The sequence below is a fragment of the Apium graveolens genome, unplaced genomic scaffold (genome assembly GCF_009905375.1).
Source record: "Apium graveolens cultivar Ventura unplaced genomic scaffold, ASM990537v1 ctg635, whole genome shotgun sequence".
Lineage (NCBI taxonomy): Eukaryota > Viridiplantae > Streptophyta > Magnoliopsida > Apiales > Apiaceae > Apium > Apium graveolens.
In genome coordinates this window covers 95982-108096 of record NW_027419405.1, presented here as the reverse complement: position 1 = coordinate 108096, position 12115 = coordinate 95982, and the positions used below count along the sequence as shown (strand labels likewise).

At 34.5% G+C, this 12115-nt stretch overlaps 1 non-coding gene across 1 annotated transcript; it reads left to right on the top strand.

Moving 5' to 3' along the window:
- The first annotated feature begins 520 nt into the window (after positions 1–520).
- LOC141703227 (small nucleolar RNA R71) lies at positions 521–627 on the top strand. The gene has a single exon (XR_012567414.1). It is a non-coding gene; the product is annotated as a small nucleolar RNA R71 (small nucleolar RNA).
- The last annotated feature ends 11488 nt before the right edge of the window (positions 628–12115 follow it).

The following is a 12115-nucleotide window of genomic DNA, read 5'->3' as shown; positions in this document are numbered from 1 at the left end:
TTGCTGGAATCCAGGTGGGTTAAACTGTTTACTCACTCCTTGCTGATATGGTGGCTGAATAGCATTCTGATTATTTCCCCAGCTGAAATTTGGATGATTTCTGTTGTTAGGATGATAGGTCGCTGGCACAGGCTGCTGTTGTCGCTGATAATTATTCACATACTGAACAGATTCATTGACAAGAGAACACTGATCCGTAGCATGAGAACCTGCACAAAGCTCACAAACCATAGCTATTTGATTAACTCCATACGTAGCCAAAGAATCAACCTTCATTGATAGCGCTTGGAGCTGGGCTGCAATAGCGGTGGCTGCATCAACTTCCAGAATACCTGCTACCTTGCATGATGTCATCCTCTGAGTTGGGTTTTGATGCTCATTTGCAGCCATCGTCTCAATAAGATTGTACGCCTCAGTATAGCTTTTAGCCCATAAGGCGCCTCCAGCTGCTGCATCGAGCATGGGCCGAGATTGAGCCCCCAAACCATTATAAAAACCAGTGATTACCATCCAATCCGGCATTCCATGATGTGGACATTTTCTCAACATTTCCTTATAGCGTTCCCAAGCCTCGCACATAGATTCTGTAGGTTGCTGCGCAAACTGAGTAAGAGCACTCCTCATAGCAGCAGTCTTTGCCATTGGATAAAACTTTACCAGAAACTTTTGCGCAAGATCTTGCCACGTAGTGATTGACCCAGCTGGTTCAGAATGTAACCAGTCTTTAGCCTTATCCCTCAGTGAGAATAGGAAAAGCCTCAACTTGATAGCCTCATCAGTCACGCCATTATACTTAAAAGTGCTGCAGATCTCGACAAAATTCCTTATGTGCATGTTGGGGTCTTCAGTTGCCGCTCCTCCAAAAGAAACAGAATTCTGCACCATCTGAATAGTGCCCGGCTTGATTTCAAAGGTGTTAGCTTGAATAGCCGGATGAAGGATGCTTGACTGAATGTCATCAATTTTAGGCCGAGAAAAATCCATAAGAGCTGGATCAGCTTGAACAATATGATCTCCCATGTTTACTGGTTCTTTCTGCTCAGTTCCCGAATCCGAATCCTCAAAATCTAACTTCTCCGGTGTATCAAGAACTTCGTCTTTCTCCTCAGCTGTATCTAAGGTCCTCTTGCGAGCACGAGAACGAGTTTGCATAAACGTTTGCTAAAGTACCTGAAACACAACCGAAAAGAGTAATTAACTACTACGTCCTAATCACTGAGTCCTAATGACCAATGATGGTAAGTACATAAACTAAACAAATACGCCGAGTCCCCGGCAGCGGCGCCAAAAACTTGTTAGGGCGAAATCACGCACTAATATTCACGCAAGTATACGCGTTCGCAAGTAATATAGAATACTTTCTAGTTCGTTCCCTCAGAGACTCAGACTAATTTATTGTCTAATTTAACTCACTCACCAATGTATGATTACTTCTCAATGTTAAGATAATAACACTTAAAATTGTTGATTAAATATTAACTATAATTAACTACTTAATTAACCACTTAACTAACACTTCAATTTATCAATAATAAAACACTCATGAGATCACAACTTCATTATTACTTCCTTCTATAGCCATAGTTATTACCTTTAGCATGTGACAGTGATGATATTAATCGAATAACACGAAACTGATAAAAGCCAACTTTCATTGTACTAATACCATTCTACCAAACATCCACAATTAAGATAGAAATTGAATAGTCATCAATTATGTCGAGTTCCTATATGTCTACAGAAATTGACAACACAACGATTTAAGCACAAGTTATTCCTTTTGATTACATAGGGCAAATAAAACTGTTAGAGTTACCCACTAATCATGCACAACGTACATGAACCTATGCTAGCATGGCAAGTTCTAAATCTCAAGATCCACCGTCGCTTCACAAGAGATTAACACCCTATCTTATATGTTCGCGACGCACACAAGACGAATACGCACAACCAATACTAGATATCATGCAATCATCACACACTAAAGTATTAAACAATTAACTAAAGAATTCCATAATAAATCCGTTGCAACCCCATGATCACGATTAGCCCATAATAGAACTTATCGCCATCATGGGTTCATATGAAATCATGATAAACGAACACAAGAAAATAACAACTAAACTAATTATATTAAAACAGAGTACGTCACAAGAGTAAATAAGTCAAAGCAAGAAAACTAGCATCCAACGTTACAACGAAACAAGAATCACAAGAATATATGCTTCCTCTTCGTTGCTGTGTGCTAAATCGGTCTTCTTCCTTATCTCCTTCGCTTCTTGCAAAACACAATCTAAAACATAATCCCCTCTTAATACTCTGTGAAAAACGTCTCAAATCTACTTATATAATAGTCCCATAAAACTCAGATTACATAGAAGTTGGAAGCCAACAGAAGTAGAAGTCTAAAACAATATATTATTTTCCCCGACCCTGCGCGGCCGCTCAGCATTTCTGCGCGGGCGCGCAAGGCTGCTGCGCGGCCGCTCAGCATTGCTGCGCGGGCGCGCAGGACCCTACTGGAAAATTTCCAGGTTTGCTCCGTTTCTTCGCCGTAATCTGCCCGTTCTTTTCCTCTCGCAATGGTGAACACATGCCAAGGCTTATTCTTGATGATTCCTCCTCCGAAATGCAACTAATACCCTGAAATGCATAAACACTAGAAAAACGCATCAAATACACAAAATACTTGATTTCAAGACACCAATTTAAGCCATTTTAAGACGTTCTAAGTGGTATAAAATGCCACTTATCACAAGCCAAAATTGTAAATGAAGCTGAACAAGATGGCAATTTTGATGCATGGATGGACAGAGACTTTAGTTTGGAAATGGATGCAGTGTTAGCAAGGTTTAAGGAGGAGAACTTGACCATTTTTGGGAGTAATTCCAAATCCTTAACTCCATAAGAAGTCTATGATGCAGTCACTGAGGTCTACAAAGCTCAACTTAAAGCTTTTCACCTCTTTGGTAAATCTCTAGAACTGCAATTGACTGATCATCAAGACAGAACAAGGAAATTGGTCAAGGACAAGCTGGATGAGATCATTCCTTTTCAGGTGGAAATCAAGCAAAAATTCTCTAGATTTACTAGATTAAATGGTCAAGTTTGATTTACCATTTATAGACAAGAATATCAAGAATCTCAGGGAGTCAATTATAGCTCTTCATGAAGTTGTCCAGCAGCAAATCACCGATACTAATGACATCAGGGTCAAACTAGATCAACTCCATCTGGCTAGATATGAGCCATCTGCTCTTTTAATGGAAGGAATCGAGGAAGCGGTGCAAGCTATATTTGGCACTTCTATATCTTCAAGCTCTCAACAACCACAGTCAACATCAACCAACTTGCAAATTCAAGCTCTCCAATCTCGAGTTTCCACTTTGTAGTCAACCAATGAGTCATTAACAACTCAAGTATCACAACTCACAGCTATGGTCCAAAGTCAACAGGCTGATATTCAAACCTTGGTAAAATCCCATAAGCATCTACAAATGCAGAATTTAGTCTCATGGGGAGCCATCATGAGAGCACTCAACATACCTTTGCCTGCACTTCCAGAAGCTGTTAGGCCTGAAATCCCTACACCTCACATCTTTCCTACTAACAAGACTAAGGGGATATTGAGGCTAGGTTATTAAGATCATCATCATCTGCCCAAACATCTGTTCAAGCTGTTCAAAAAGGCAAAGCCAAAGAAGTTGATTTTGGAATGGAGATGCTTATAAAAACAGCTGAGGGACCTAGTCTAAGCAGAAAATTTGATGAATTGCTAAAGGCTCTCAGGGCTTCTCTCAACAACAACTTTTCACATACAAAAAGGCCTTGGACAAAATAATAAACTTTCTAAGGGTGATCATGGTAATTATAGATGGATTTCAAGAAAGGAAAATAGTTTTCAATATTAATGACTCTGGGGTAGAAAGGTGTATACATGTGTCCCTTAGCTATCTAATAACAAGAAGGGCATCTGAATTGGACATTTTGATTAACAAAGTCAACAAAGTGATTCAAGAAGACACTTTCTTGCTTAATAAATTGAAGAAGGATCAAGTAGCTTCTTTTCCAGAAGCATGTTTATAACCAAGAAAGGGAGTGGTATACATCTGTCCAACCACCAAACATTGCAAACATTTCCAGATTCTTAAGCAATGTGTAATGGCAAACAAAAATCTGATTATGACTTTGGAGACAGACTTGAAGATAAAGCAGTACAAGACTGTTGAAGATGAAGACATGATCAAGCTACGAGGGAGATATCTGAAAAATGCGGAAACCAATTTTCCCAAAACTCATATCAATACTAATGGTGGCTTGGATGATGATGAGTAGAAGAAAGATGATCAAAAACCTTTTGGCTCAAATCCAAGTCAACCATCTAATGCAACTGGAAGCAAAGAAGATGACAATAAAAGAGATGCTTAGAAGAAGGGAAATGATGAGAAGAAGGGTGATGAAAGAAGAAGAAAGAAGAAGGAAGATGGTTCGGGAACAAAGAAAAATGTCCAGTCAATTCAAATCTAACATGCTCAAGCCATTAAACCTACAAGCTCAAATATTCAATTATCTTTAACCACTAAGCCTAAGTTTTTGTACAAACCAACTGTAAACACCCTACTCAAAATACCAATCACATCTAGCCAATCCACCTAGAAGAAAGTCACAAACCAACCTTCATTCAAGCCACCAGTCAAAACTCATTACAAGACTGTTGGGAGAAAACCAAAGAAATTGCAAGTTACTGAGAGGGTTATCTAGAACTATTTTGATCAAACCTGGAACTGTTTTGATCAAACTGATTTTCTGCCACTAAATTGGTGCATTACAGATGATGACTACTTTCAACAATTAGCTGAAGAAATAGTCAAAGTTTGGGTTGTATCCTACACAGAAGTTATAATATATTACCAGGATGGAACCTTTACTCTACTTGGCAGTAACTTAATGGATACACTTTCAACCACAGAATTCAAAAGAGTGATTAGCTTGATAAAGAATAAGGATACAATAACAAGGGATTGAAAGGCAGTGTTGTGTGTATGGGTGAGAGAAAGGGATGAAAGAAATGCAAAAGCAAAGGCTGAAAAGGAAGAAAAAGATAGAAAGTATGCAGAAGAAATTGCAAGACTTGAACAAAGATCAAATGAGCTCAAGGCAAAGGGGTTGAGTAGACTTTCTAAGGATGGACACTTTCTGAATATAAAGGTTGGCAGATTTTCAAGATTCAGAGCTGTTTACTTGAATGGTTATTCATTGAATGAGTGGCTCAAGCTTGTGGAAGCTCTAAGTGTGATATTCCATATTTTCAGATATTATTATTATTATTTGAAAGTTGTTTATGTGAATTTTAGTGAATTATCTGGTAATTGGAGTTGATGTTTTAGATGTTTATATATGATATTTTTTTAGTATTCTAATTTGTATATGTGCAGAATAGAATATAGATACTTGTGATATTTTTCTGGTAATTTTTGGACTATTATATGAATTTATAATGTTTTGTGGATTTATTAATTATTTTCTGAGTATTTATAAAACTATTTTTTAAAGCCGGGAATCGTCCAACTTCAACCGTTTTTTGCGTTTTTACAACCCGAAACTCTTCAGAAAACCCCTACCTAACCTAATCTGGATATTCTGAACATTTTTCGTGTTTTATCTTTTTCGATCTAGAGTACGGTTTGACCCGTACGAGTCCCGGCGTAAAATTTTCGATACAATAGTCATTTTAATAGATCTGTAAAATCCGTATTCTCGAGAGACGGGATATTTTTACATTATTTTCTCATAGGGTGTTTTATAAGAAGCTCGGTTTTGATAATTATCCAAATCTGATATTAAATTGTATCATTTCTATAGTTACTTAGCGGCTAAGTAATCTATTTTCGGATCCGATATGATCCAATGGGATACTGGTTATGTGTTTTAAAATGCATTTATATGAATCTATCCGTAATTTGGACGTGTTTTTATTTGCGTCTTTATCGAGTTACTCGTCTTATCTCGTTTTATGTGTGTTGAATGTATTTTATGTGTTTTCGTGATTTTCTGTTTCCTTAGGAAGCGTTTCTGTTTTTCAAAAATTAACGGACCGGGACCCCACCGGGACGTCAAAGCCCATAAAATTCACATTTTTATTTTTATAAAATCATTCGTATTTCAAATACCCGTTATCTTTGTATTTCTGAATTATTCGCAATTTTTGGGGAATTTTGATATAAATTTTATATTTTATTGCTTTTAAAATTATTCCCCCTAATTATTATTTTGGGGCTTAATTATTTTAATTAGGGAATAAAATCACCCTAAATTGATATTGGGGTATTTATTTTTCAAGAAGTATAAATAGCCTATTATTTCATTTTATTTCATTTTATTATTATTAAAATCAATAATCAAGAACAAAATTGGGGGTGAAATTCTTTTGCACAACTTTGATCAATTATTCTGGGTCATTCAGAATACCGTGTTTGATGTTCTAGTAATCAAATCAAGGCTTATTTCAAACTCTACAAATTGATACCAGTTTTAACATCTGAGATTGAGTATTGGTAATATCGATTTTTTTTCGATTTTCTTTATTTTAATCGACTGAATTTGGGTGTTTGCTATATGATGATTTTCAGCCGTTTTAGATGATAGAAATAGCTTTTCCTTTTTTCTAACAATCGACTGACACCGAAAACATTGAATTTTTAGTTCAGAAATAGCCAAGTCAGGTTATTGTGTTTATCCGTTTTCAACTTTTGATTTTCTGGGTTATATGTGGATTGTTTGTTGTTTCGGATGCAACGGATAGATTTAACATGTTTCAAGCTTTAAGTTGATATGTAAATCTCTGTGTTTGGTTGAGTTTTTACCCGAATCGTTCTTTGATCGGAGCTTCGCCGATGTTCAACCGGACTTTGGACGGAATCTATGATCCAAGAATGTTTGTTGACTGTTGTTGCTTAATTCGTAATACTGGACGTTGCTGGAATAGATTTGACGCACAAAACCGAAGAAACAACTTTAATCGGAGTTATTTTGAGTCCCGCCGGAGTTCCGCCAGATTCCTGGCCGTTGCCGGAATCTGGTGATTCTCCGGTAGGGTTCTTGACAACCCGAATACGTTCTTCATGACCCGTTTGTAACCCAACTCCAACCCGATTTCAATCCATTAAAACCTTAAACCCTAGTTCATAATCTGTTATACAAATTTTGGTTTTAAAATAATTCAAAATTTAGTTTTTATTTTTAAAAATTATTTCTTTTAATTCCCAAAATTCATTTAGTTAATTATTTTAATTAACTAAATTATTTTAAATTCCAAAAAAAAATATTTTCTTTTAATATTTTCAAAAATCCAGTTTGATTTAATTATTTATAATTTATTTTAGTTAATTATTTATAAATTCAATTAATTGATTAAATCATTTAATCAATTAATTTTATTTATAAATAGTTACATAAAATGTAAATTATTTATAATTAATTCAAAAAAATTCTAAAAATTGTTTTTAAGCTTTCAAAAATTATATTTTGGTATTTAAAAATCAATTAATATTATTATTAATTGATTTATTCTTATTTAATTCTTATTTTATTCGTAATAAATAAATCGTTTGTCCGTTTAATACGAAACGAATGCGTATAGACCCAAAAAAATATTCTGCTTTCATTAAAAATACTTTCGAGACCCAAATTCTTTTGTTTCGAAAGGTCGCTTGTTTTACGAATCATTTTGAGTCGATTTTTGGGCGAAAATCATATTTTGACCCGATTTCAGTTTTAATCGTACCGAGTCGAACCTTTTGACAAAATGAGTCATATATGCTATGAATTATGTGATACGTGAGTTATGTGTTTACGTGTTATGTGAATTACATGCGTACATGGGTCATGAGTCTTGTGTTTGACTGTTTTAAATATGTGCGGGCTCTCGTAAGGGTAGACAATAGGGTGGTGACGTGGAGTTCGTCGAGTAATTATCGTTTAGACGATTAAAATACTATTTTCTAATTATAGATACGAGTCTTTCAAGACAACCAGATGTAATGGATGAAGACTAGAGTTGAATAATATGGAATATTAGGTCGCAGCACTGCATGAGCAGCAAATTAGAGATTTAGTGAAGTAAAAGAAGGTGATGCCTAGAGATGCCAGACTGAGATAATTGCGTTTATACGAGTGTGACTAACTACTAAAAACTCAAAGGCAAGTATCCCTATCATCATTTATTATTTATGTGATATTTATTTTGAATCCCATTATGCAAGTGTTGTTTTTCCCTATTCTCAATTCAGAATAGATAAATATTTTACATATCGCTGAATTAAATATTTTTCATGCAAGTACTCTTCTGTTATTCTATGTTCAGAATAGTTAAATGTTTTACTTAACAAATTAAAGGATTTATAAATGGTTTGCATTTTAAGGAAAATGATTTGGTTTTGCGAGTATTCATATCCAAGTGAATGGGGGAATAAAAGTTTATAAGGGTGTCGAGTATTATGACCCCTCTCAATAAAATGTTTTTAAGATTGGATGGTTGCGTAAGAGGCCGTGGTGGTGGTCCAGCGTGAGCTATATGTTATACGGGATATAACACCTTGCTAGGCCGATATGTGTCTTGGGTATCCCATTGTTTAGTTGGATATGCTTCGGCATACCGGTGTTGCTCTGCGGCTGATCACCGGCGGCAACACACCGTCGTTCGAGGATTCCAAACTAAATTATTATATTATTTTGATAATCTTATAAGGAATGATTTATCAAGAGTTTCTGTTTTGGAATGAAAAGATGAAATGCAGTTTTGGTTCAATTTCTGGTTTATGTTGATACTTTGTTGTTAAATATCAAAGGTGGTATTAGTATAAATGATTGATGTTGACTTCAATATGGGATGTTGTGAGCATCAAAGTTCGTATTGATATCTAATTTGATATGACACCAAAATAAGTATTAATATCAAGAGTTCAATTTTGAATAAAATTTATGATTCACTCCATAATCATTGTTTCATGTATTGTTGTTTACGATATTTCAGCAATTATCTGATTCTTTAATAAATTTTCTATTTCAGCAATTATGATTGTAAATGTTCTGCTCTAGTGCAAATGTCGGTTTTATATCAAAACGACCCTATATTTGCTATACTGAACTTGCTGAGCATTTCTTCCGCTCATACTTGCCTGTTTTTAAATTTACCCTCCAGTGAGGATAACTTGCGCTGCTTAGCCGCCTAATTCGAGGAAGCAATAAAGAAGCTTTTGGAAGGTGGTTTGTGGCGCCCTCCAAACCAGGGTCAGAAGTTTGGGGTCCACACACACACACCTTATTGATAACCTGCTTATAACAATAATAAAGATAATAATAACATGCAGTGACCCTACTTACCACTACCACGGATCGCAACAGGTTAAAGTATGCACACAAGCCACACACACACTTATATTACAAACGCCCAAATCTCAACTATTCAAACTTACAACTGAATATTAAACATTCCTACAAACTTTACAGCTTAAACTATCTCAAAAGCTGCCTGTTAGCTTAACACGATCAACCTGAACCCCTAGCTCTCGCACTGGATTGGAGATCCTCGCTACCAACAGGTTCCTTCTTAACTGGAAAAGAACATAAACAAAATTGCACGAATGAGCTAACTAGCTCAGCAAGTCACATTGACAATACTGAGAATAAATAATGATCAAGTGAAATGATTTAAGGTATCAAGTGAACAATGAATAGTGAACTAGAATTGGATATTATATTTTCATTTTTAAAAACCAAGGTTAGGCTGCTGATCAGACACGCACTAACCCCGAGCAAGGCACACAACTCTGCTCTAATTACTGGATCCAAGGCACACATTGGCCTAACCTGACCACCAATCTGGTCTGACTATGAATCTGGTCCATAATTTTATAAAATAATCTAATTCTATCATAATAACAGAATAAACAATGTAAAGCAATAAACAGAATTATAAGCAACGCTGGATGTCCAATTATGAGATGGTTTCAATCTTCACAAAAGAAATATGGTTATCAAGTGGTGAAAGAACTGGATAACAAAAAAATCAAGGTTTCAAGATTGCAAGGATTTGATCTTTCAATGCATAAGGTACAATGGTTTGAGTATATAAGCAATTTTGGTTTAGTGGTCAATATTTAGTTTGTATGTATTTGTGGAGTAGTACCGTATCTCAGTGGCTTGTATTCGGGTATTCAACAATCAATGGTTCAAAAAGAATAAGGTTTACGGCTCAAAGATCAATAACTGGAATCAAAGTTTAGGGTTTAGTGCTTTAAAGCACTTGCAATATAAAATAGAGCTGTCAATAATCCACAATATATTTCGAGAAAGTTCAGAACACTTGCTTGGTACTAGCTCGCTATACTTCACAAATTTCCAATCACAATCTCCTACTTCTCGACTACTTGTTTCCCTTTCCTAACCCTTGCTTCTTCTGCTCAAATATCATAAGTATCTATCAATACTCAACTCATATGATTATATTCGATTTATACTTCTATCTACCCTTCGTTTTACCCAAATCCGATTAACGGATTGAAAGTTACTAAAAATAAATAAACACCGAACATATAGATCAATAGTCCAACAAACAAGTCACGTATAACACATAGAATGTCAAACAACTAATGAATTTTCATTTATAAAGAGGTCTCGGGTCATAAACACTCTTTCAGGTATTTAATATGATTTTTAAAACATTTTTCGGAGTCAAAATGGGTCATTGGATCAATTTCGGGTAATAAACAGAGTCTGATTACTCGAATCTGACTCTAAAATAATTTTATAATAATTATCGAGCCTTGAAATTAATTTAAAATAATATTTTAAAGCTCGAAACTATTTTTCAAGATTTTTAAATCATTTTAAAGTAATTAAATCCAATTAAATAATTAATTAAAATTAATTAATAAATAATTAAACTAATTAATCAATTAATAGTTAAATTAATTGATCAATTAATTCATTAATTATTAATTAAAATTAATTAATTAAGTAATTTAGATTTATTTTTGAATTAAAAATGAATTTTGAAATTAAAATAAATAATTTTTGGAATTTAAAATAATTAAAACTATTTTTAAAATCATTTTATAAAAAGACATCCTATTTTTGAAAAGTTTATAAACATAAATCCTAAATTCAAAAATTTTGTAAATAGAAATCTTATTTTCATAAGATTTTAAAATGAAAGTATAAATTTTATAAGTTTTTTAAAACAAGGGACTGAACTGTAAGGATAATCAAACTACTGGGGTCAAACTGTGATTTGACCACCTTCGCCACCACGTCGCCGGCGTCGCCATTGCCGGCAACGTCAAGCTTTCCGGCGAACAGATTTCGAGCCCAGAAACACAAAAGGACGACGGGGATTTGTAGATTACGATACCAGGAGTCGAGATATACGGCTGATTTCAACAAACAAACATGCAATAATCCGGAAATTACCCTTGAAATCCCCGACGTCGCCGCTGATTTAAAAATCCGGCGAAAACTTTGAAACAACAATACAGTCACCACAGTTATCGTCGATTATCAAGGGTTACGTGAATCGATTCTAAATTCCAAGGGGAACAAAACCCACTAACTCTCAACGTATGTTAATCCCTAAATAAGAAACCCCTAAAAAAATATTCAAGAACATTCATATGAACATAAACCCTAATTTTGAATTTCGATAATCAAACCCTAATTTAAACATGTTATTGAACTCCAAATTTGAAGTATAATATAAGAAAACGAATGGCACAACATGCTCTACATCATGAAATCATCAAATCACATAAACCATATCAAAATCAAAAATTCATACATAAACCCTGAATTAATTCGAATTTAATTAAATAAATAGGAAATTACCCTTGAAATCTGCAGTGAAACGGATGAAAAAATTGGATTCTAGATTTCAATAGCTTCATTTTAACTATAAGCACGCCCCAATCCGACTTCGATAACGCCTTCGAAATTGAGTTTGATTACGAAGAACGATTTATATATATATATATTATTTTCTCTGTTTTATGAAGATTTAACTCGTTTGTAAATGATTTTCTGTATGGAAATAATTACGGTAAGGGTTATTTATATTTACGAA